Source organism: Chrysochloris asiatica, unplaced genomic scaffold (assembly GCF_000296735.1).
Source record: "Chrysochloris asiatica unplaced genomic scaffold, ChrAsi1.0 scaffold00066, whole genome shotgun sequence".
Classification (NCBI taxonomy): Eukaryota; Metazoa; Chordata; class Mammalia; order Afrosoricida; family Chrysochloridae; genus Chrysochloris; species Chrysochloris asiatica.
In genome coordinates this window covers 5,903,393-5,929,739 of record NW_006408584.1, presented here as the reverse complement: position 1 = coordinate 5,929,739, position 26,347 = coordinate 5,903,393, and positions in this window count along the sequence as shown.

Genomic DNA, 26,347 nt, shown 5'->3' with positions numbered 1-26,347 from the left:
TGGGGCTGATGAAAGAAGATGAGGATAAGACTCTTGTGGTTCAATAGTGAATAATTGCTATCAAGACTGATTGTAATTGCTGTAAAATGTAAAGTTAGATGTTTTGTAACAAAAGGAGAGGAGAGGTTGATCTTGCAGTCCAGGAGCAGAGGACCCTGAGACCATCAAGAAAGAAGAGCAGAGTGTGGGACCCTATCCAGACATGCGGTGACACTAGAGATGGAGGCAGAGACAATGATGTAGAGTGATGGAGCAGCTGAGGACTCTAGAGTCAAGGAGGGAGAGGAGCTGTGTGCTGGCGCCTGGGAGGCTGGCTTGCAGGGTAAGCCCTTTTGTTGTTTGAATGGTTATATATTCCTGAGTGTTTCAGTTGTTGTTGTTGTTGTTGTTGTTAAGTGCCGTCGAGTCGGTTCCGACCCATAGCGACCTTGTACAGGATTTCCAAGGCTGTAAATCTTTACGGGAGCAGAAAGCCTCATCTTTCTCCAGTGGAGCGGCTGGTAGTTTCGAACTGCTGACCTTGCGGTTCACAGCCCGATTTGTAACCACTACGCTACCAGAGCTCCTTGAGTGTTTCAGTGTACACCCAAAAACATAAAAAAACACCAGAGGTTATAGAAGCAAATGTTGTTGAATGATGATACGTGGAGGGTATTGTAATCATTGCAATGAAACAAAATATGATAGGATGAATGTAAAGCTGATGTTCTCCTATGTAAGCTATCACTCAATTCACAATAAACACTTTTTTAAAATTGTCTTTTAAAGTTATCTTTCATATCAATTACTATCTCAGATACTATATTCAAAAACATACAGACATATAAATTAATATTATTATAGGATTATTCATTCTACATTTTTTAGTATTTTTACTATGAATGTGTATTGAATTATGCCCATTGTGTCTTCTGCATCTGTGGCATCAATATTATTTTTTATATTATAATAATTAACATAATAAATCTTACTAAATATTTCCTAATAAATAACTCCTTGTTATGATACATTACTTTTCAGAGTACAGTTGGATATGTGTACAGATATTTTATTTAAGATTATTCATGATTGAACTTGATCTTTAGTTTTATTTTTGGTGCAATCTAAAGGCTTGAATATCTCTGAAGACAAAACAAATAACCACTTACGATGCAGAAATATATTTTCTTTAGAGAACATAATGACTAAAGGTAAAGTTGATGAGATTTAAAGAAGATTTAGGACTACATTATAATTTAAAGGATAGTGAGAGTGTGGAATGTGTTTACCACAATTGAAGAATGTTGTAGCCCCTCTTCAGGAATTTCTATGTAAAATTAGAAATCAAATATTTCTTCAAAATTATTGGGAGAAATTATATTTCAAAGTTATTTTTTATATAACTATCTAGGATGTCATAATCATGAAAGGATTGTCCTTGGGTGCTGAAAAATAAATTTTTGAGGTAGGAATCTGTGCTATTTAAAGCCAAAGTGAAAAAGGCCCCAATCATATCATTAATACTACAATTAAGATTCTAATATACTCAGATTTAACAAGCGTTATACTTTTGCCATGTTTTCTCTAGGTTAAATAGTACTAAAGCCATACTTGAAGCCTCTTTCATACTTCTTCCTCTAGTTACATCTCTCTCTGTCCTCAAAGGTGACTCTTATCCTGATTCTGTTGTATTTCTTTTGTTGCTATCATTTTTAATATGTCTTTATCTCTTTTCATCAAAACTTCTCTTGAGATATTTGGAAGTGATATTTCTTCATCAGTGAAGATGACCACTTTCTTTGCTGTCTTGCTTTAACAATAATCTGACACTCTCTTGAGGACATTGTCTTCCCAATGTTGTTGTTATTGATGTTAGGTGCCATTGGGTCAGTACCAACTCATAGCAACCCTATGAACAACAGAATGAAACAATGCCCGTCTTGTGTCAACCTCCCAATCATTGCTATGTTTGAGCCCATTGCTGCTGCCACTGTGTCAATCCATCTCATTGGGGTTTTCCTCTATTTCTCTGACACTCTGCTTTACCAAACATGATATCCTTCTCCCGCGACCGGTCCCTCCTGAAAATATGTCCAAAGTATGAGACACAGAGTCTGGCCATCCTGGCTTCCAAGGAGCATTCTGGCTGTACTTCTTTCAACACAGATTTATTTGTTCTTTTGGCAGTCCATGGCACTTTTAATATTCCACTCCAACACCATAAATCAAATGCATCAATTCTCCTACAGACTTCCTAATTCACTGTCCAATTTTCATATGCATATGAGGTTATTAGGAGGCCTGGTGTGGTGCTGTGGGTTAATGCGCCAGATTGCAAAGCCATTTGAACTTCAAGGTCAAAGGTTCAAGCTCACCAGCTGTTCCTCAGAAACACTATACATGGTCGCTACGGGTCAGAACCAACTCGATGGCACTCAACAACAACAACAACAACAATGAGGTTATTGAAAATATTATGGCTTGGGTCAGGTGCGCCTTAGTCCTCAAACTGGCATCTTTGCTCTTGAGCACTTTAAAGAGGTCTTGAGCAGCAGATTTGCTTAATGTAATTCATTGTTTGATTTCTTGACTGCTGCTTCCATGAGTGTTGATGGTTGATCTGAGCAAAATGAAGTCTTTGATAATTCCAATATTTTCTCCATTTATATGGATGCTACTTATTGGTCCAGTGGAAAAGGATTTTTTATTTCTTTACATTGAGGTGCAACCCATACCGAAGGCTGTGGTATCTGATCTTCATCAATTAAAATTTTATGTCTTCTTTGCTTTCAGCAAGTAAGATGATATCCTCTGCACATTGCAGAGTCTTCCTCCAATTCTAATGCTGTTTTTCTTCATATAATCTAACTTCTCAAATTATTTGCTCAGCATACAGATTGAATAAGTATGGTGAATGAACACAACCATGTCACACACCTTTCCTAATTTTAAACCATTCGATATTCCCTTGTTCTGTTCAAACAACTGCCTCTTGGTCTATGTACATGTTCCTCATAAGCACAATTAAGTGTTCCAGAATACTTATTCTCCACAATATTACCACAGATTGTCATGCTCCACCCAATCGAAAGCCTTTGCGTAATCAATAAAACACAGATAAACATCCTTCTTGTATTTTCTGCTTTCAGCCAAGTTCCATCTGACATCAATTATGATATCCATCACTCCATATCCTCTTCTGAATCCAACTTGAAATTCTGGAAGTTCCCTGTTAATGTATGGTTACAGACATTTTAATATTATCTTTAGCAAATTTTAGTTTCATGAAAATTAAGGATATTGTTAATAGGATAACACAATGTAATCAAGATATTAGGTTCTTGTTCTGGCTTTTTGCTGAATTTTTCATATCATTCTCTTCCTTCCTAAATCTTCTATGACACTCTTATCAAATCATCTTATCTGCTACCCTTCTATTGTGTTACTATTATCAATTCTGTCTCTTTATTCCCTAAAATATTAATGTATCTTTTATCTTAACTGAAGTTTTGACAATCATGCCACTACACAAAGTTTTGAGTTTCTTGATTTCCTTTCCATTAATACTGTTTCACATCCCTAACTCATCTACCTACTTTCATGATCATATCCCAGAATCACCTTATTACAAAAAATAGCATCTGACTAAATTTCACATATACTTCTCTGTCAACTACTTTATGCCTTTCGATTAAAAATTCCAAAACTGATTTTTTGGTATCTCAGGACCAACAATAAAATTAATCTTACCAAGCATCCTTTGTCTTTCATTCCATGTATATCCTAATTTTCTTTCTTTGTTATTTTCTCCAGTTTGTTTTCCACACTCCATGTTTAACACAATCTTGTATACACATTCAGCTCCCTTTTTCTTTCAGTCATTCTGGCTAAGTACAACTGTCTATCTTTTCTGTAACTCACTTGGGTTGCTTAATGCTCTGGAAGAAAAAACACACAATGGTACTTCACAGTCTTATTTTAAATTTATGATTGCTTACCTTAATTGGGCTCTTAGTGCTGCCTAGCAAATTTACTTCAGTTTTTTTCATTTGTTTGCTTGTGTCTTTTTTTTTTTTTTTTTTACTTTCCCACTTTTTTAGATGACTTTTTACACCTTTTCTTTACGAAATTATCTAACACCTTTTTTCCCTTCTTCATTCTCAGCTGATGAGCTCATTTCTGGTTTTACTGAGAAAAGAAATAGAATAGAATTTTAAACACTTTCATCAACACATATTTCCACCTGCTTTATCTGTGAAAGATGTTCTCTCTGTTATGTGGTTCAACTGTCTGCATACTTTTGCAGGCAGATGCAGAATGCCTTTCTCATTAATTAGGTCCATCCTTTTCCATTTACTCATTTATTGCTTTAGTAGCTCTGCTTTCTTTCCCATATCATCAGTTACTTCATCTCTTCTTCACTGTCATCATAATACATATATAATGTTATGTAACGTTTACTCTCAACGATAAAATTACTTCATAAATTTCTTGATCACTTAATTTTCTTACCTTTATCTCATGAATCAATTCAAAAGATTATATTTCCCTTTCATACATCAAAAGAATCTCATCACTAACAACCAATTGCTGAGTACATTCTTATATTGATCTATCAGTAATATTTTACCATCTTGATTACTCTAGTCTTTTATACATTTCCTTGGTCTGGTGTCCTGTGCATCACTATATTCTGGCTGTACTCTTTCACAATGTCTACTTCAGATGTTTCAATTTACTAGATACCAAGCTTTTTAATGCCCTCCTGGGTTTAGTACTTGTGCTCTGCTACATCTACATTTGTATCCTTATTGATCTCACTCAATTTCTCTACTTTAGATATCACCTATCTTGATGATATCATCTATGTTGGACTCCTGGTGTGCCACTGTAGCATCAGCACTGGACTATGAACAACAAGGTTGGTGGTTCAAACCACTAGCTGGTCCTCAGAAACCCCTCACAGGGTCGATATGAGTCAGAAATGACTAGGTGGCACTTAACAACCAACATTAATGTTGATGACTAACAATACCATATGGTTTAACTGGAAATGAATCTAGGATACAGAATCAAAGTGAGATATGAGATAGTAGATTCCTCTACCTGCCTCTCCTATAGTTTCCAAATTAAAATTAACAACAATTCTATTCTTTCCACTTAACAGACCAAAATACAATTGGAGTATATACTAATTCTTATTTTTTTTCCACTTCTCACATTTTTTCCAGTAACAAAGATTTTCTGTTCAAGCTTCACAGTCTATTCAGAATATGAGCACTTCTCTCCACTTTTGATATTTCAAACAAACCACTGTGATCATGTCTTTAAATCATTCCATAGTTTACATTGTATCCTTTGTCTTCCTTCTATGAAATCTCAACACTGGTATCAGAGTGATACTTTCAAAAATGTAACTAAGATCATACCATCCTGTGTTCAGTACTTTTTGATGGATAACCTTTTGTCCTTTGGAAAATTTATGTTTTTGCCTTGATGTATAGCACTAGATACATATTTCATTTATCCCTATGAAATTGGCTTTTCAAATGTAATCTCACCACTATTTGTATGTCAGTTTGTCATACTGTGGTGGCTTGGGTGTTGCTGTGATTTTGGAAGCTTATGTCATAGGTATTTTGAATGTCCATGGGATCATCCATGAAAGACAGGTTTCAGATGAGCTTCCAGATGAAGACAGACTAAGAAGAAGGGAGACAAATTACTTATGAATATTTAGTCATTGACAACCTTATGAATAGGGAAAGGAGGTGGAAGAACAAGGTAGATAGGGGAACACTTAGGTAGGTTGCATGTGCTAAATGGAACAGAGAAAAATAGTGATGCATGCTCAACCTTGGAACAACAGGGCTCTGTGACACAGGGATTGAGGCAAAATATGAAGACAAGAAATAATACTAAGATGCTTGACTGTCTTATGAATATTGGTTTCCTTTGCCTACTATTGTAAAATAGACACTTGAGTGGGATAGAAAAGAATGTCAGGAAACATGATTACAGAAAACTTGTAAACCCATCTTCAGCCTATAACTGATTGGAATACCTAAAAGGGTTTCTACAATTTTCCAGTAAAATAGGCTTCTTGTGGAGCCTTTGCAGTGTACAGGATCTTACGCAGAATCCTGAGCCCCATCCACAACCTTCTGAGGTGGGACATTCCCACTAGAAAAGACAACCAGACCAACCTGGAACAGCTTGAACGACAGAAGATACATCTTCAGAGAAAGATCATCAGGAAAAACCCAAAGCAAAAATGGCAGCATGATTGGCTACTACAAGAATAAGCAAGTTGTTCACCAGGAAGTCATCAAGGCAAGCAATCAAGTCCCTCCAGGACAAACACCCCTCTAAGACTGAAACTCAAAGGGAACTCATGAGCAGGCATGTAAGCTTGCTGGTGACCACATTAGTCTACTGGTGAGTGGAAGTGGGGGAAAGGCAGCAATGAAGAAATGGGCTGAGTTCATGCACATTCCATAGACTCCCATTGACTTGGAGATGAAAGAGTGAAGAGGAAAGGCCTATTAGTCTAAAGTGTGGTGAGACCTAAGAACACCTGAGCCCAAGAACAAGGATCTAGTCACAAAGGGCTAGAGCTAAGAGTGAAGCATCCAGCTGATATGAAGTGAGGGGAGATGTGCAAAAACACCAAAACTTGCAGATATAGCCATTTGACCTAGCCTCAATGGCTTGATAATCAGAACTTGGCTAGGGGAAGAATGAAAAACAAACAAAACTGATAAAGGAAAAGGGTAAATTGCTACAATTTGATGAACTTGACCTATACTCGTGGAAGTAGTAGCTTAAAATACCAACATGGAGGGAAGGAATCTTCACATCAAGTGTCAATGCTGTCCCCTCTGTGTACAGGGTAGATAGGGGCAGGCAACTTAGACATTGGCTAGCTAAAATAAGGGAGTGATAAAGGCACAAAGTGACTGGCTTACAAGGATTCAAAAGGGCATTTAGTGTAAGAGTGTGTGGAGGAAGATAGAGTCACTACTGAATATTTTTCATCTTATCTAAATGATTCTGAAAAAAGACAAAGGGATATGATCCTTATGATTCAATAGTGAGTAATTGTTATCATGACTAATTGCAGCTGGCTGTCACAATTGTAAAGGTAGAAGTTTTGTAATAAAAATGGAGGAGTAGTTAATCTTACAGCCCAGAAATAGAGGACCCTAGTACCATCAAGGGAGAAGAGCACAAGCAGAATGCGAGACCTTATCCAAAGAAGCAGCGACACTAGAGATGGAGGCAGAGATGGGGACATGGAGAGAGGAAGCAGCTAAGGACTCTAGATTCATGGAAAGAGAGGGAATGAGAGCTGACAGACAGGAAGCAGGCTTGCAGAATGTGCTCTTTGGTGGTTTAAATTATTATATATGCCTGAATGTTTAGAAAAAAAAAAAAAGAGCTAAAATGAATAAAGAGAAATACTGTTAACTGATGGTATATGGAGGGGATTATAATCATTGTAATAAAACAAAGTATATGATTTGTTGAATGTAAAACTGATGGTCTGCCCTGTAAACTTTCACTCAATTCACAATAAAAACTTAAAAAAAAAAAAAAAAGCCTTATGAATAGCAGTGTAACACAGTCAGCATTACATTATTAAATACTGAAACATGATGAAGTGCACCAGAATATTGTCATATATAGTGCTGGAAGATGAGCCTTTCAGGTTGGAAGGCACTCAAAATGCAACTGGAGAAGAGCTGCCTCCTCAAGTAGAGCTGACCAGGATGATGCAAATGGAATAAAGCCCTCAATACCTTCATTTGCTGATGGATCACAACTCAAAATGTAGAGAAACAGCTGTAAACAAACCATTAATGATCAAAACATGAATCTAGTAAAATTGGAAATTTAAAAAATTAAATGGAACATATAAACATCAATACCATTTGTGAGCTGAAATGAACTGGTATTGGCCATTTTGAATCTAACAATCACATAGTAAACTATGACAGGAATGACAAACTGAAGAGAAATGGCACCACATTCATCATCAAAAAGAACATATTGATATCTGTCATGAAGTACAATGCTGTCTATGATAGGATAACAGCCATATGCCTAAAAGGAAGACCAGTGAATTCCACTACTTCTCAAATTTACAAAGCATCCACTAAAGCCAATGATGAAGAAATTGAAGAATTCTATCAACTTATTCAGTCTGAAGTTGATGAGGTCACGATGTGTTGATAATTACTTGCAACTGGAATGCAAAGTATAGTAAGAAAAAATAAAAAGAGGAAGGATCAGTCATTGGAAAATATGGCCTTGGTGATAGAAATGATGCTGGAGATTGTATGATAGAATTTCGCAAGACCAATGATTTGTTCATTGTAAATACCTTTTTTAAACAACATAAAACATGACAATATGCATATACCTCACCAGATGGAATAGTCAGAAATCAAATTGACTATATCTGTGGAAAGAAATGAAGGAAAAGGTCCATATCTCAGCCAAAACATGGCCAGGAGCAGACTGTGGAACAAACCAACAATGGTTCATATGCAAATTCAAGCTGAAGCTAAAGAAAACTAAAACAGGTAAAATATCTTGAATATATTTCACCTGAATTTAGAGATTATCTGAAGTACAGATTTGATGGATTAGACACTAAAGACTGAAGACAGTTGAGAGATGACATCAAGAAAATCATACAGGAAGAAAGTAAAAAGTCATTAAGAAGACAAGAATGAAGGAAAAGAACAAAATGGATGTCTGAAGAGACTCTGAAACTTGCTTTCCAGCATAAAGATGCTAAATCAAATGGAAGAAGTGAGGAGGTACAAGAGCTAAACAGAAAATTCCAAAAGTCAGCTCAAAAACATAAAGTCAAATATTATGATGGAATATGCAAAGACCTGGAGTTAGAAAACCAAAAGGGGAGATCACGCTCAGCATTTCTCAAGCTGATGGAACTGAAGAAAAAAAAAAAAAAAAAAAACCTTGACTTGCAGTGTTTAAAGATTCTATGGGCAGTGTAGTGGTTATGAGTGAGGCTGCTAACAGCAAGGTCAGCAGTTCAAAACTACCAGCTGTTCTGTGGGAGAAAGATGAGGCTTTCTACTCCCGTAAAGAAACTATATACATGATCACTATGAGTCAGAACTGACTCAATGGCAATTAATAATATCAACAACAACATGGGCAAATATTAAATGATTCAGAAAGCACCAAAAGAAGATGGAAGGAATACTCAGAGTCTCTGTACCAAAAAGAAATGGTCGATGTTCAGCCATTTCAAGAGGCAGCATATGATCAAGAGCCAATGATCCTGGGGGAAGAAGTCCAAGGTGCATTGATGGCATTGGCAAAGAATAAGGTGCCTGGAATTGATGTAATACAAATTGAAATCTTCCAACAAACTGATGCAGTACTGTAGGCACTTACTCATCTATGCCAAGATATTTGGGAGACAAGTACCTGACCAATTGACTGACGACATCTGTATTTGTGCCCATTTCAAAGAGAGGTGAGCCAACGGCATGTGGAAATCATTGGACAATGACATTGATATTCCATGCGAGTAAAGTTTTACTAAAGGTAATATAGAAATAGCTGCAAGCATACCTTGACAGGGAACTTCCGGAAGTTGACATCACATTCAGAAGAGGACCTGGAACAACGGATATCGTTACTGACATGATATGGAGCTTGGCTGCTGAAAGCAGAGAATAACAGAAAGATGTTTACCTGTGCTTTACTAACTATGCAAAAACTTTTGATTGTGTGGATCAAGACAAGCTACGGACCACAATGCAAAGTTTGGGTATTCTGGAACATATAATTGTGCTTATGAGGATCCTGTACATAGACCAAGAGGCAGTAGATCAAGCAGAACAAGGGATCACCAAATGGTTTAACATTAGGAATGGTGTTCACCAGGATTGTATTCTTTCAACATAATTATTCAATCTGTATGTTGAGCAAACAATCTGAGAAGCTATATTATATGAAGAAGAATGTGGCATCAAGATTGGAGAAAGACTAATTAGCAACCTGTTATACTCAGGTGATGCAACCTTGCTTGTTGGAAGTGAAGAGGGCTTAGAATTCTTATTGATTAAGGTCAAAGACCATAACCTATTATATGGAATTACACCTCAATGTAAAGAAAAGAAAATTCCTTACAACTGGACCAATAAATAATATCCTGCTAAATAAATTTTTAAAAGATTTAAAAAACATAATGATAAATTTTTAAAAAGATTGTTGAAGACTTTATTTTGCTTGGATCCACCATCAAAACTTGAGGAAGCATCAGCCAAGAAATTAAGACCTATTGCATTCAGGAACTCTGCTGCAAAAGACCTCTTTACAGTGTTAAAGAGTAAAGATGTCTGTCTGAGGACTAAGGTGTGCTTAATCCAAACCATAGTATTTTGTAATGTCTCAGATTCATGTTAAGTACTGTAGTACTGTAGTTTAAGAACTTGATGGCAAGGGCAGTTTGAACAAGATTGGTGGTTCAAACTCACCAGCCACTCCTCAGAACCCCTATAGAGGATTGCTATGAGTCAGAATTGGCTGAACCACACTTAACAACAACAACATATGCATGTGAAATTTGGACAATAAATAAAGAGGGTCTAAGAATAATTGATGCATTAGAATTATAGTGTTAAAGGAGAATATTAAAAGTACCATAGACTGCAGAAAGAACAAAGAAATCTTTGTTGGAAGAAGTACAGCCAAAATGTTCCTAAGAAGCTAGTATGGCAAACTGTGTCTATCATTCTTTTTACATACTGTTCTAAAATGAAAAACGCTATAATAGAAAGCACAGTGTCTAACAGTTCCTAAAGCAGAATGCTAAAAAATAAATACAAAACAGAATCAGCTGGAGAATATACAGACTGAGAATCTCAAAGAGATGAAACATTCAGTTTGATGAAGTCTTGGAATAAGTGAATCTAAGAAACTTAAAATAAATAAAAGGTTTGTTGTTGTTTGAAATGTGATCCAGACCCTTTCTGATGTTCTTGTGCTTCAGTTTCTGAGTATATAGATCATTTTCTAAGTCATCAATGCACTTTTTAAAATTTATTTATTTGCTGAACCTATCCACAAACTCAAACTTAGTCTCAGCCTACTATAGCTTGTCACAAGAAACTTGATCCCTTTCTTATACTAAGATTTTTCTTTTTTAAGAATGCATCTTCTGTAGCCACTAATGTTTTCAATGTCCAAACTTATTCTTAATGGTTCTTTTAGCTGTTAAAGGCAGTCTTCTGAGTTCTCAACCAATTTATCTGCAAGTTTCAAGTACTTTCAATTATGAGTAGTCTATAATTTCTTCTTCATATTAACAGTCATCCTCTTCAGCAATGTCCTTGGACTCTTTCAGTTAATCTCTTGAATATAGAATGTTTCCTGGTGGTTGAGGCTTGACTTTAAATGACTTATGTAATATATGTGTGAAGATGCATACAAACAGAAAGAACAAAAAAATCAGAAAGAGTGGTTGTATTTGTAGATAAAGATAGAGATATGAGAGAACATTTAATGTTAATATTTGAGTGTGTTCTTATATGAATATATAAACATATAAATGAATATAAGTGTTCATGTATGTGTGTATTGAGAGATGCATAGTTGTATCTTTTTTGAGAGAACTAAAGCTTCATTTCCTGAAACAATAGAACATGGATACAATAATATTCTTGAATATGGAACACAGAACTGTTCAAATAGCCATGAAATAAGCAATATGCTTTATCTCAGTCAGGGAAACTTTGGCATGTACTTGTATACAGCATTATGCTGTATGAATGCATTTTGAAAAGAGTTATTTTAGCCATTTTCTAAGCTTCTAGAGTTCAGTGTCTGTGTGCATATCTTTTGTCTCTTTCTGTGCAAGCAGTGAGGTGCTATTGGAATAAGCTAACTCTGAAGTAGGGTTTTGTCTGTCAGAACTTGTTGCCCTTATTTTTTGGGGAAAAATGTTATTAGAGTTCCATGTCTTTACCCCAAATGGAAAGAGGTATTAAAACTGACCTTTGGGCATGCATAGTGGCATTTATATTATTATATTATGATAAAAAATGAACTGTAATTTCAGATGTAATAGAAGACCCTGACCTTTTTCTTTATTAGTAGTATATTACTTTCAGAGAGAAAAAATAATAGCTGTCTTAAGCTTGCAAGTGACTTTCTAATAAAATATGTCAATTGCAAGCTTGTTCTTCTTTCAACTGGGAATACAGCTTGCACCAGAGTCTTTATTGCTCTAACAGAAAGTCAATATATATATGTATATATATATTGACTTTCATATATATAAGTATATCAAAGATATATATATATATATATCAAAGAGTTACTGGTCATTCCACATATCTTATAAAACTTGAAAGAAGAAGTACCTACAGTAATGCATCTAATTCCTTCAACAAGATCCACCACATAAATGGTAACAGCTGTTATCAAATCAGTTTGTAAAATGAATAGGTTCCTGCTTGAGTAGTTTACAAACGCTAGACAGGATTCAGGTATTTGTCATCCGGGAGACCTACAGATGCTTATATTTACAAAACCTAATCAGTGTTCATGTATTGTGAGCATAAGTTTTCTAGCAGAGTAGATGTGTTGAAGATCAGGCATAGAAGGTTGCTTTCTAATCCCAATACTCTGCAACAACAGATCCGGTAGTTCCTGCCTATGTAACATTAATTATCCAGTGGGTTCCGTGGGCCCTGCATCTTCTGCCTGTACCTAACATGTTGATGTTTATTGAGAATTTTCAGAAGGCTAATAAATAATGCCTTTCTAACTTCTCAAAATATGACACTACCAGGAAAAAACCCTGAAGTTTAAACAGGTAGATGAAGAAAAATATCACACATTTATTGCTGATGTGTCTTATATCTATGTTGTTGTTGAGTGCTTTTAAATCAGTTCCGAATCATAGTGACCCTACATAGGGTTTCTGAGGAGCAGCTGATAAGCTTGAACCACCAACCTGTGGCAAGCTTAACTCACAATTTTGATCCCCCAAATCACACACGCACATATGCACACATCAACCTGACACAGAAAATGTAGGGTAATTGTGGGTTAGAATTATTTTACATGATAATCACAGAAAGTCTCTCTAAGCCTCACTTTGTGATTTAACTAAAAGGTGTTTGTCCCTAATCCAATGAAGCAAGGGAGTCAGGTATAGTGTAGCTTCCAGTTTGTCTAAATCAAAGTTTCTGTGCTAGTAAGAGAGTTCCACATCCCTCACACATTCCACTTAAACAAATTTAAAATGTTGGACAGTACTTTTTTTTTAATGTTTTATTGTGAATTATATGATAGTTTACATGAGATAACTTTAGTTTTACATTCATTCCATCATATATTGTTTCATTGCCATGGTTCCAAACCCTCCATGCATCATCAACCAACCAAAGGGTATACACTACAAACCTGCCCCCTACACTCCCCCATCCCCCCCAGTCTTCAGCACACAGTCCTTCTCCCTCTCTGGATCCAAAGTCACCAGCTGCTTCATCACTCCACGTCATCATCTCTGTCTCTATCTCAGGCATCTCTGCTTCTCTGGGTAGGGTCCTGCTCTCGGCTTTTCTCCATTGATGGTCCTAAATACCTCTGATGCTAGACTGGAGGATTAATCACTCCCTTCCTTGCTACAAAACGTCTACCTTTACATTTCCAACCCTCATAATCAGTCCTGATAACAATTATTCACTAAAGTATCACAAGTGACCCATCTGTATTTCATTTCATCAGCTCCACCTAGACAGATTGGATAGTACTCACTGGAGATTCTGCCTTCCTCCATGCCCCCTAGCTCTAGATTCTCTCTTGAAAGTTTGTAAGCCAGTCACTTTTTGTCTTTGTAGTCCTCCCTATCCCCAAATTGGATATCCTTTGTCCAAGTTGCCCATCTCTGTCTACTTTGTGTGTGGAGGGGGTGGGAATATTTCTTGCTGTAAGGATTTGTTCCCTCTTTTGAGTTACTGCATCCGTAGGTGTAGAACAAGTTCATCAAATTATATCAGATCACTCTTTTTTTTCCTCTTCTTTCTTCTCCTGGTTGAGCTCTGATCATCCAGTCATCGGGGCCAGGTCAAGTGGGTACCATCTGCAAGTGTGGGTGTTCTTGTGCATATACCCTCTCTTCCTATCAGCTGGTAGCTTCACTCTCCACTCTAGTCCTCTGTGGCCACGGCACTGACTCTGGGCCCAAGAGTCCCCAGGTCTCCCCACACTGCTGGCCAACCAGGTCCCCATCTGGGTCCACAGAAGCCCACCGAACATTGTAGGGCTTAGCTGGCTGCTTCATTGCTGCTTTTACCCCACTTCCCCCTATCGGCGATGCGTGTGGTCACCAATCAGAGCACGTATTTCCATTGAGTCTTAGTCTTGGAAAGGGGTTTGCATTGAGGGGACCCGACCACTTGCCTTGATGTTTCCTGGGCAAGCAATTTGTTTGTTCTTGTAGTAACAGTCCATCTGCCTCTATTGTCTTGTATTTTTCCTGTAGGTCTTTCTTTCAAGAAGTATCTTCTGTTCTTCTAGCCTCTCCAGACTGGTCTGCTCGTCCTTTCAAGTGAAAATTTCCCATCTCTGGAGATCTGGATGTGGTTCAGGCTTCTACCTATAGTCTTATGTATTGCAAAGGCTCCGCAGGAAGCCTTCTTCACTGGGCACGCTGTAGCCCCATTTTAGGTATAGGCAGAAGACGGACTTACAAGCTTTCTATGGTGATGTTTCTGAGTATTCCTTTCTCTCACCCTCCAGTGTCTATTTTATATTATAATGCAAGGAAAACCAAGGTTCAAAAGACTTCTGAGCATCTTAACATTATTCCCCCCTTTTCCCCATTCCAATCATGACTCAATCTCTGTATGCCAGAGCCCTGCAGTTCCAAGGTTGTGTGTATATCATTCTTTATCTCTGTCCCACTTAGCCCATTCAAACATGCCTAATTGTTCTCCCATCTGCTTTGTTCTTCCGTTTCCCTCTCCTTCCTTGGATATTGCCCCCCTCCCCAGCACCCAAACTTTCCTGTGTCTAATCCCTACCCTGTGCTCCACCTTCCCCTCCTTCCCCTCACCCACCACCAACTTCCCAGCAATCAACAAAGAATTCCCCCTACCCCCCTTTAGTACGGTTTCTTTTTCTTAGTCTTTTACAGTAGTGGTCCTATGTAATATTTCTCTTTTTGTGACTGACTAATTTCACTCAGCATAATGTCCTCAAGGTTCATCCATGTCATGCGGTGGCTTGCTGCTTCCTTGTTATTCTTCAAGGTAACATAATATTCCATTGTGTGTATGTACCACAGTTTGTTTATCCATTCTTCAGTTGATGGGCACTTTGGCTGTCTCCATCTTTTTGCTATAGTAAATAGTGCTGCTATGAACATTGGTGTGTGTATATCTTCTTGTGTTTCCTCAGAAGGTTGAAAATAGAAATACCTTATGATCCAGCAATTCCTCTACTTGATATTAACCCACAAGAAAAATGGACAGTACTTTTTAAAGTCTCAAGGTAGCTTTTGCACTTCTGGGCATCATACAAAGATATTGATCATGAACAGTGATAGAAACAAGGCACACATTTAGCCTGGTCATCAGACCAGTAGAATAAAAATACCTGATAGAAGATTTATATTACAATCATGAGTCTGATCCTAACTGATTCACCTTTAGAATAAAATTAATTGTTCTGTCTTATTTGTACTATAAAATAAAATGGTTATATTAAATAATCTCTAAATTGTACTCCAGGTATCAAGTTTTGAAATGTCTGCAACTAAATGGTCTTCGAATTCTGTTTGAGTAACTAACGTATGACAAACCAAAAAAAGAAAACATTGAATGCAGAAATCATTAGTACATGTGTTTGCATACTCTCCATTTATCATAGAAACACATTGTTAACATATGAAGGAAACTTAATATTCGCCCAGCACAAAGTTCTGTCATTTATTGGGATATTTTCATCTACATCACTGACTAGAGGTCACACAGTCAATGCCTAAACTTTCCTAGGTACTTTAAATAATTCAAATATCTTTCTCATGCACTAGAATCTGACTCATTCTGTCTATATCTGATTGGTTTCTTTGGGTATTATCCAAGGAAGCTGTTTTTGACATGAATATACACATGAACATCCCCAGACATTTCAAAATAATTATTAGGTACTTCATGAAGTTCTACTTCCAAATTAAATTCCTCTATTACTATTAGGATTCTCTGCTAGTCATAAGGTTTTCAGTGACTAAATATTTGAAAGTAGTTCATCACTCCTTCTTCCTAGTCTGTCATCGCCTGGAGGATCATCTGAAACCTGTCCACCAAGGGTTACCCTGATAGTATTTAAAATACCTGTGGCATAGCTTCCAGAATCACAGCAACTCACAAGCCACCACAGTATGACAAACAAACAGATGAGTGCTGGAACTACAAACTAGGAAAACTGAATAAAAAATTCAAGCTTCGACTTTCATTATTGAAGAATTCTCTGGGCAAATTATTGAATGATGCAGACAGCATTGAAAGAAGATGGAAGGAATATACAAAGTCACTGTACCAAAAGGAAGTGGTTGATGTTCAACCATTTCAAGAGATAGCATATGATCAAGAGCCAATGATACTGAAGGAAGAAGTCCAAGATGCATTGAAGGAATTGGCAAAGAACAAGGCACCAGCACTTGATGGACTACAAATTGAAATATTTCAAGAAAGCGAGGTGGCACAGGAAGCATTCACTCATCTATATCAAGAAATTTGGAAGACAACTATCTGGCCGATTGTACCCATTCCAAAGAGAGGTGACCCAACAGAATGCGGAAATCATCAGACAGTATCTATGATATCCCATGCGAGTAAAGTTTAACTAAAGGTAATGCAGAAATGGCTGCAAACATACATTGACAGAGAACGTCCAGAGATTCAAGCCAGATTCAGAAGAGGCTGTGGACCAAGGGATATCATTGCTGATGTCCAATGGATCTTGGCTGAAGCAGAGAATATCAGAAAGATGTTTACCTATGCTTTATTTACTATGCTAAGGCTTTTGATTGTGTGGATCATGACAAGCTATGGCCAACATTGCTAAGTATGTGTATTCTGGAACACTTAATTGTCTTCATGAAGAATCTGTACATGGACCAAGAGGCAGTTATTTGAACAGAACATGGGAACACTGAATGGTTTAAAATTAAGAAAGGTGTACGACAGGGTTGTATTCTTCATCATACTTATTCAACCTCTATGCTGAGCAAATAATCTGAGAAGCTGGGTTATATGAAGAAAAACGTAGTATCAGGATTGGAGGAAGACTCATTAAAACTTGTGATATACAGATGATACAACCTTGCTTGCTGAAAGGGAAGAGAACATAAAATATTTACTGATGAAGATCAAAGAGCACAACCTTCAGTATGGATTGCATCTCAATGTAAAGAAAACAAAAAATCCTCACCACTGGACTAATAAACAACATTCTTATCAACAGAGAAAAGATTGAAGTTGTCAAGGACTTCATTCTTCTTGGAATGAACTACCAACACTCATGGAAGCAGCAATCAAGAAATGAAACAATGTATTACATTAGGCAAATCTGCTGCACAAGACATTTTTAAAGTTTTGAAGAGCAAATATATCAGCTGGAGGACTAAGGTGTGCCTGACTCAAGCCATGTATTTTCAATACCTAATATGCTTGCAAAAGCTGGAGAGTAAATAAGGAAGACAGTAGAAGAATTTATGCTTTTGACTTCTTGTGTTGGAGATGAATACTGAAAGCATCATGGACTGCCAAAAGAACCAACAAGTCTGTTTTGGAAGAAGTGCAACCAGAGTGCTCCCTGGAGCCCAAACTTTTTCTGTCATACTTCAGACATATTGTCAAGAGGGACTAGTCACTGGAGAAGGATGTTATGTTTGGTAAGGTGGAGGGTCAGAGAGAAAGAGGAAGAGCCCAGTGAGATGGACTGACATAGCGGCAGCATCAATGGGCTCAAGTGTGGCAACAGTTGTGAGGTTGGCCCAGGACAGAGCAGTGTTTTGTTCTGTTACACATAGGGTCGCTATGAGTCAGTCCCAACTCATGGCACCTAAAAACAGCATTACTATTGGGTTAATGTGCTGGATTGCAAAGTCGGTTTGAACTGTAAGGTCAGCAGTTCAAGCTCACAAGCCGCTTCTCAGAAAGCTATATTGGATCGCTGTGGGTCGGAACTGACTCAACAACACACAACAGCAACAACAATTACTATTATGAAATAATTCTATATTTTTATAAATACACTTGGCTCTATGAAAGTCGGTTCATTTAGTTGTCCCTTATACCATGGGATAAGAATATATGGCTTTATAATTCAAATCAATTTGTCCATCCACTCATCCATCCATCCACTTATCCTTCATCCATCCATCTATCTATGTTTCTAATTCTGCAATGTTCTAAAAAGTAATTCGTTTTTATTATTGACCAGGAAATTAAAAACATAGAAAGAGTAGCAATTTCAATTTATTTGTTATTTCTCGTATTCTAAAAAGTAATTGCTCAATTAGATACCAAGAGTATATACAGAGCTTGAGTTTTAGCCAAATTTTTCACTGGCTACATTTACATAATAATTCAGACTTCACTGCTCAATGTGGTTCATACCTAGACCTAAGACAGATTACACATTTGTATATGTGTGTACTTAAATGTACGTAATACTTACATATTAAATTCAAATGTCTTATTAACTTACTTTTGTTAAGGATATATTTTTATACATATGATCGCTATATATATATATATGCCTTGAAGCAGAACATAAGGCTCAAGAGTTTTGCAGGCACCCCCAAGTAGCTTGCTGGCAGCAAAAGGTAGCAGTGATATGAACCAGGGTGTCCCTTTCCAGTCATATAAAAGTGTGAAAGGGTAATCAGGGCAAGGGTAAACATTTCCCCGTGGGGAATTTATCTTCATTGTTTACTGCTGACTTTATATAAGTAATAGTAATGGTGTTCACTTCACCAACCTTGTGGAAGTGTCTTGCCTGTCCAACTCATAGATAAGCATAACACCCATTGAATGCTTGATGTCAGCAGGTCTGTGTCCCATTCCTAGCAGTCTTATAGCTGCCTGAAAGTTTGAGGCCCAGTCGATCTGCTTATATAATACAGACAGATAAGTCTGTATACAAATACTATGTCAGTGCTGAAGACACTTTGTTTGTGGGGGTTACATGGTCCAGGATGCATTGCAGAAGACTTTTTCTGCCTTTAACATTACTGGCACTTGTTTTGGTAGCTGCCATCAAGTCAACTCTGACTCATAGTGACCTCATGTACAGCAGAACAAAACATTCCCTGGTCCTGTGCTACCCTCACAATCCAGTTCACCAAACATGATATCCTCCTCTAGAAATTGATTTCTACTAATGATATGTCCAAAGAAAGCTTGAAGAAGTTCTCTCTGAAATGCTCTCATATATAAAATTGCTACCCTCTGTCTCTATTTATCACTCTCTGACCCTTACTTACCTTATTTTAAATTACAGGATAGATAGATAGATAGATAGATAGATAGATAGATAGATAGATAGATAGAGAAATGGCACTGAGTCAACCCTGATGCATGATGACCTTATGTACAATGGAATAAAATGTTGTACAGGCCTTTGTCATCTCGTGATTTCCACTGTGCTTCAGTCAATGTTGTTGTTGTTAAGTGACCTTGAGTCAGTTCTGACTAATAGTGATCCTGTATATAGTTTCCAAAGAATGTGGTGAGTTTGAACTGCCGACCTTGTGGTTCAAACCAACTTTTCTGTACCACATCACCAAACCAAGACTTTATTTCAGTCAATAGTTGCAGTTATTTTGACATTTATTCTCACTGAGGATCCCCAACCTTCTGTGACCTTTTTTCACCAATCATGATGTCCTCCTCCAATCCATTGATCTCTTCTGATAGCTTATAAAAAAGCAGTGAGAAGAACAGTATTCTATTATGATCCATAAAGAATTCATTGGTTAATTTTCATAAGTAGATCGTCAGGCCTCTCTTTCTACTTTGACTTTGTCTGGAAGTATCAAGAAAATGTATCCATTATGGGTGACGCTGCATAGATTTGGAATACTACTGTTCCATGGGAGAAAGATGAGGCGTTCTACTCCTGTAAAGATTTACAGCCTTGAAACCCTTTACATAGTCGCTATGAGTCGGTTCTGACTCCATGACACATAACCACTGTTGTTGCTGTTAAGTGCCATTGAGTCAGTTCCAACTCATAGCAACCTATATAGGGTTTCCAAGGAGAGGCTGTTGAGTTTGAGCTACCAAACTTATGATTCAAACAGACCTTGCAGTCCAGTGCTTATCCTGTAGCACCGAGGCAGGACTCCTTGAAATACTAGTAGTATAATTTTCAGCATCACAGCAACACACACGCCATAACAGTATGACACACTGACAGACACATGTTGTGGACCTGGAACTTACAAGGCAATAATTTTGTTGAATGTTGATTAAGAGTTCAATTCTCAAAATGACTGGAGAAATGTTTTTATTTTATTATTTTAAAATTATTAATTGTGGAGTCTTGACTGGGTGCTATAGGATATGCACTAGACTGCTAACCACAAGGTCAGAGGTTAAAACCCACCAGCTTCTTCTCAAAAACCCTATACAGGGTCACTATGAATCGTAACTGACTCCACAGCACTTAACAATAGCAATAACAACAACAACAAGGAATGGGCAAGAAATCCTGATGTGGCACTGCAGGATACAGCACTGGAAAACAAGATCAGTTTGAACCAAAAGGTCTGCAGTTCAAACCCACCAGCTTCTCCTTGGAAGCCCTACACAGGGTCACTACGAATTGGAGCCATTCAATGACATTTAACAACAACAGAAAGGAATGGGCAAGGCTGAGTGACTCCCAGATGTTTCCATAATTCTGTTTCTTTAATTTGTAACAAATGCCCGTTCTTCACAATTCTGGTATGACTGTATTTTTTAATTCTTAGTTTTAAATATCACTGTGAATTTTTACCATTTTGCACTTCCATAGGTAATTAGGTGGAGAGTTTGAAGGAGCTGCCATGATGTCATTTTCAATGTGGACAATTCTAATCCAAGACTAAGATGCTATATTTAAGGCATAGAAACATAGTTTGTTAATAATGCACATGCTGGTTTATTTTTATTTATAAATTCAGTATGCATACAAAGGCAGCTTAAAACTATAATAATAATGTTATATACTTTATTGTTATACTAAGGGAAATTCCTTTGAAATCTTAAAATCTGGAAAGTATCAGAGTCCAATGATTGACAGGAATACAAAAATAATGCTAGAGGGTTTCTGGTAATACAGCATAACAGCTAATATTTTAATTAATTACATTAATTTAAAATGTATTCTTAAATACAAAATAACAAAACAAAGAAAACAGTTTAGTACTGAAACTATAAGACCCAAACTAAAGTGAAAGATACACTTTATATAAAACCTGGGTTATGTTCCAATAACCCTATGGGAAATTCCTGCTTCTCAAAATAGTAAGTACACCTTAGTTGGAAGGTTGCCATGACAGCACAGAGGCCAGCAGGGGTCTAATTGTTCTTTCTCTAAAAAGATTTCACATAGCTTTCTCATCTCTCACTTTAAAGCTGCTGGCCAGGCTTCTGCCTTATCCGGGGCTAATTCTTTGTTCAATTGCATTAGTGCTATAAATTCAGAGAGCAAATGGTCTGCCAACTGGATTCACAAACATAATTGGATTGGATCCAAATAACATTGGCAAAATTTAATATATTATAGAAAAAAAAAGGATATTTTCATCTTTTTCTCTATCTGCTGATTTTCATAATCTGAATTTCTCATGAACTGTTTATTTTATCCCACAGTTTTGGCAAAAGTACAACCAGAATGCTTATTATAAGAGTAGATGGTGAGACTTTGTCATATATTTTGAACATGTTATCAGGAAGATCCATTTTTGGGAGAAAAACATAAGAGGATAACCCTCACCAAGATTGACTGACACAGACAGTGTGCATTGGAACCAACACAATGTACCTAACAACATCAACATTAGCAGAACTCAGTCACAAACTGCAGGAAAAGTGTCTAAAATTGGCACTTTACAATCTTGATGAAAATTCACTTGGATATTTTCCCCACTGTACTTAAATATCCATAAACAGAGGGAAATAATTCAAAACATTTGGAAATGTATACAGTATGCTGATTTTTTAAAAGAAAAGTTCAGCTTAGACATTTCAAATTATTTTCAACTTATGCTTATGTTTATGTCTCTTACTGATAGACTTGCGCTTGAGCAAGTCTTGCCATCTATTGCACTTTATCTCAGTCCCCTTTTTATTCAATCTTTGCATCCCTTTTATCAACTGGAGAGACAACCAATTTTGTGACTAACCTTATGATTGTTAATTGTACGTGTCAGTTTGTCTAGGCTGTGATTCTCAGTGGCTTGGGAAGCTGGAATGGTTGCTGTTCCATACGTAACATAATCACTTTACAGCTTGCAATCTGATGTAATCAATCAATTTTTTAAGGGGTGTGGTCCACCTCCAGAATAGAAATGAATGTTCTAGCAGGACTCAGTCTTTCTCAACCCTAAATCCTTATCATTCCCAGAATTATGTATCTTGAAAATTAAGAATTCAGAAGTCTCTGATATGCTCCCTGACTTATGGATTTTGGTGTGGCACTGTAGGATAAACACTGGACTGCTAACCAAAAGGTAAGTGTTTCAAATCCACCACTCACTCATTGAAACCATTTACATCGTCGCTATGAGTCAGAACCAACTTGACAACACTTAGCAACAACCGCCCATGATTGCATGGCACAATCCCTTGAAGTAAATCAGTGTCTAGAGGGAGAGAGGAGTGGTGGAATAGGAGGAAAGATAGTTCTTTAGAGGATAAAAAGCAAATATATATATTTCATCAAAATAGAGTCCTATGGTTCATTAACAGGAGAACATAATCAGGTCAGGTAAGCATGAAATAATATACACTATTATTTGTAAATAATAATTACAATATTTGTAAATCATAAGCAAAATTGAAAGTTTCTTAAGGGTAAAGCTCATGTAGCAGATTTGTCCAATGCAATACTTCATTTGATTTCTTCACTGCTTCTATCATGAATGCTGATTATGGATCTAAGGAAACTAAAATCTTTGACAACTTTTTTTTCTCTATTTATTAGGATGTCATTTATTGGTCCAGTTGTAAGGATTTTTCTTTTCTTTACATTAAGATTCAATCTATACTGAACACTGCAGTTTTTGATCTTCATTTGTAAGTAATTCTTACTTAAAACAAGGCTTTGTAATTGCATATCACAGGTTGCTGAGTTTTCCTGCAGTCCTGATGCTATATTCTTCTTCATGTAATCCAGCTTCTCAGATTATTTTCTCAGCATATACATTTAAGTATGGTGAAAGGAGATATCCTTGACACATTCCTTTCCTAATATTAAACCATTCAGTATTCCCTCGGTCTCTTGTTCTGTGTTGGTGCTCCTTGTGGGCACAATTAAGTGTTCTGGAATGCCCATTTTTCAAAATGTTATCCATAGTTTGTTATGACCCACATTGTTGAATTCCTTTGAATCAGCAATAAAGCACAAATAAACATCTTTCTAGTATTCTCTGTTCTTAGCCAAGATTCATCTGACATCAGCAATAATATTACTCGTTTCATATCCTCAAGAATGAATCATACTTGAATGTATGTATGGCAGCTCCTGGAGGATATACTGCTGCAATCATTTGTGAATTATCTCCAGCAAAATTTACTTGTTTGTGGAATTAATCACAATTGTTCAATATCTGATTTCTATCACTTTTTATGGAATGGGCACAAATTCAGAGATTTTCCAGTTATTTGAAGAGATAACGGTCTTCCCAATTTCTTGAGAGCACATTCAGCATTGCATCAGCTTGTTGAAAACTTTCCATTTGTATTCCATCAATTCCTGAAGGCTTGTTTTTCACTAGTGTCCTCAGTGCACCTTGAACCTCTTCCTTCGATATTATCTTTTCTGAACATATTCATCTCTTGAAGTGGTTGAACACAGACCAATTATTTTTTTAAATATGACTTTGTGTATTCCTTCCATCTTCTTTTGATGCATCCTGCATCATTCAGCATTCTGTTCACAGAATGTTATAGTATTGCAACTCGACGCTTGAATTTGAGAAATGCTAAACTTGTTCTGACCTTTTTGTTTTCTGATTCCAGATCTTTGCACATTTCATTGTAATACTTCACTTTGTTTTCTTGAGCTGCCCTTGGAAATTTTCTTTTCAGGTATTTTACTTCATTATTTCTTCCAGTCACTTTGACTTCTCTATGTTCAAGAGCAAGTTTCAGAGTCTCTTCTAAATTCACATTGGACTTCTCTGTCCTGTTAATGCCCTTTTGCTTTCTTCATTTATGATGTTCTTAATGCCCAAGTCGACCCTCTGATTTTTTAAATTATTATTATTAGTGTCTAATGCATCAAATATGTTCTTGAGATGGTTTCTAAACTCAGGTGGGATATGCTCAAGGTCATAAGGAGCTCAGGTAACATAGTGGTTACAAATCAGGCTGCTAATATCAAGGTCAGCAGTTCAAAAATACCAACCATTTTATGGAATAAAGATAGGCTTTCTGTTCCCATAAAGGTTTACAGTCTTGGAAACCCTGCATAGGGTTGCTATGAGTCAGAACTGACACCAAGGCCCATAACCACCACCACCATTCAAGGTCATATCTTGGCTCTCATGGATTTGTTTTAACTTTGTTCAGCTTCAGCAACTGATGGTTTGTTCCAAAGTCAGCTCCTTGTCTTGTTTTGACAGATTATATTGAACCTGTCCATTATGGTAAAATGTTGTTGTTGTTAAAAGCCGTCAATCAGTTTTGACCCACAGCAACCCTGTATAGGGTTTCTAAGGAGCAGCTGGTGAGCTTGAACCACTGACCTTGTGGTTCAAACAGATTTAGCATTCTAGTGCATTAACCCACAGTGCCACACCAGGACTCCATATTTTGGTGATATACACTTATCTATTGTTTGACTGAAAAGCAAGTTTGTTTCCAGGTTTGGAGAGTAACTAAAGGTTGTAATCTCAGGATTCTACCAGTCACTATCATAACTGTAAGACAGCTCTTTCTAAGTTATTTTGAGTTTTGTTCCAAAGTTTTCTCCTACTCTTTCCAAGAACCTGTATTGTGATTCCCCTTCTGATGGGTGGGAGTCCTGGTGTGGTGCTGTGTAATGGTAACCTAGTGTCATCTAGTACTTCTGATTTCAGGACATAGATCTGGGGATCATGTGGCCCATTATTCCCTTGGAATAATTGTTTTCCTGCATCTTTGAATTTTCTTCACTCTTCTTTGCTTTGGACAGGGTGAGACCAATAGTTCCACTTTAAATGGTCACTTTCAAGTTTTGAAGATTTTTCTAGTCCTCACCAAAAAACTGACTTCTAGTCTTTTTGATTCTTTGTATTGATTTTGTTTCATTTATTTCTACTCTAATCCATATTATTTGCTTTCTTCTGGTAAATGTAGACTTGTTTTCCCTCTAATTTTAGAATATATCATATTAAGGTGTTGATTTTAGTTCTTCTTCTTTTTGATTTGTGCATCTATAAATTGTCCTCTAAAGATTGCTTTTGTCATGTTCCAAAGATTTTCATATATTGTATTTTCATTCTCATTTGATTCAGTATTTTTTCCCCTTGAGTAGTTTTTAAGCACTGTGTCAATTTTTTTTTTTTTTATTTCCTTGCTCATCCTGTTGTTTATTTCTAATTTTATAAAGTTTTGATCTGAGAAAATGTTTGCAGTGTTTTGATGTTTTTTTCATTTATTGAGGCTTGCTTTATGGTCTACTATATGGTCTATTTTTGAGAATGTTTCATATATACTGAAAAAGGGTATATATTGTGCTGTTGTTGGGTGGAGTGCTCTGTGCACATCTGTGAGGTCAAGCTGGTTGGTACTTACTTATATAAATGACCCAGACAGTCTAATCAGCATAAATCATGGTCCCATAAGGAGTATATTTATCAGCTTAAAATCTTTAGTTATCAACCTATAATCTAAAGTGAAGAGGACTTAAAACATTTACTGATGAAGATCAAAGAGCACAGCCTTTGGTATGGACCACATCTCAATGTAAGGGAAAAAAAAAATCCTCGCCACTAGCCCAATCAACAACATTCTTATCAATGGAGAAAAGATTGACATTGTCAAGGAATTCATTCTTTTTGGACCAACTATCAACACTCACAGAAGCAGCAGTCAAGAAATCAAGCGAAGTA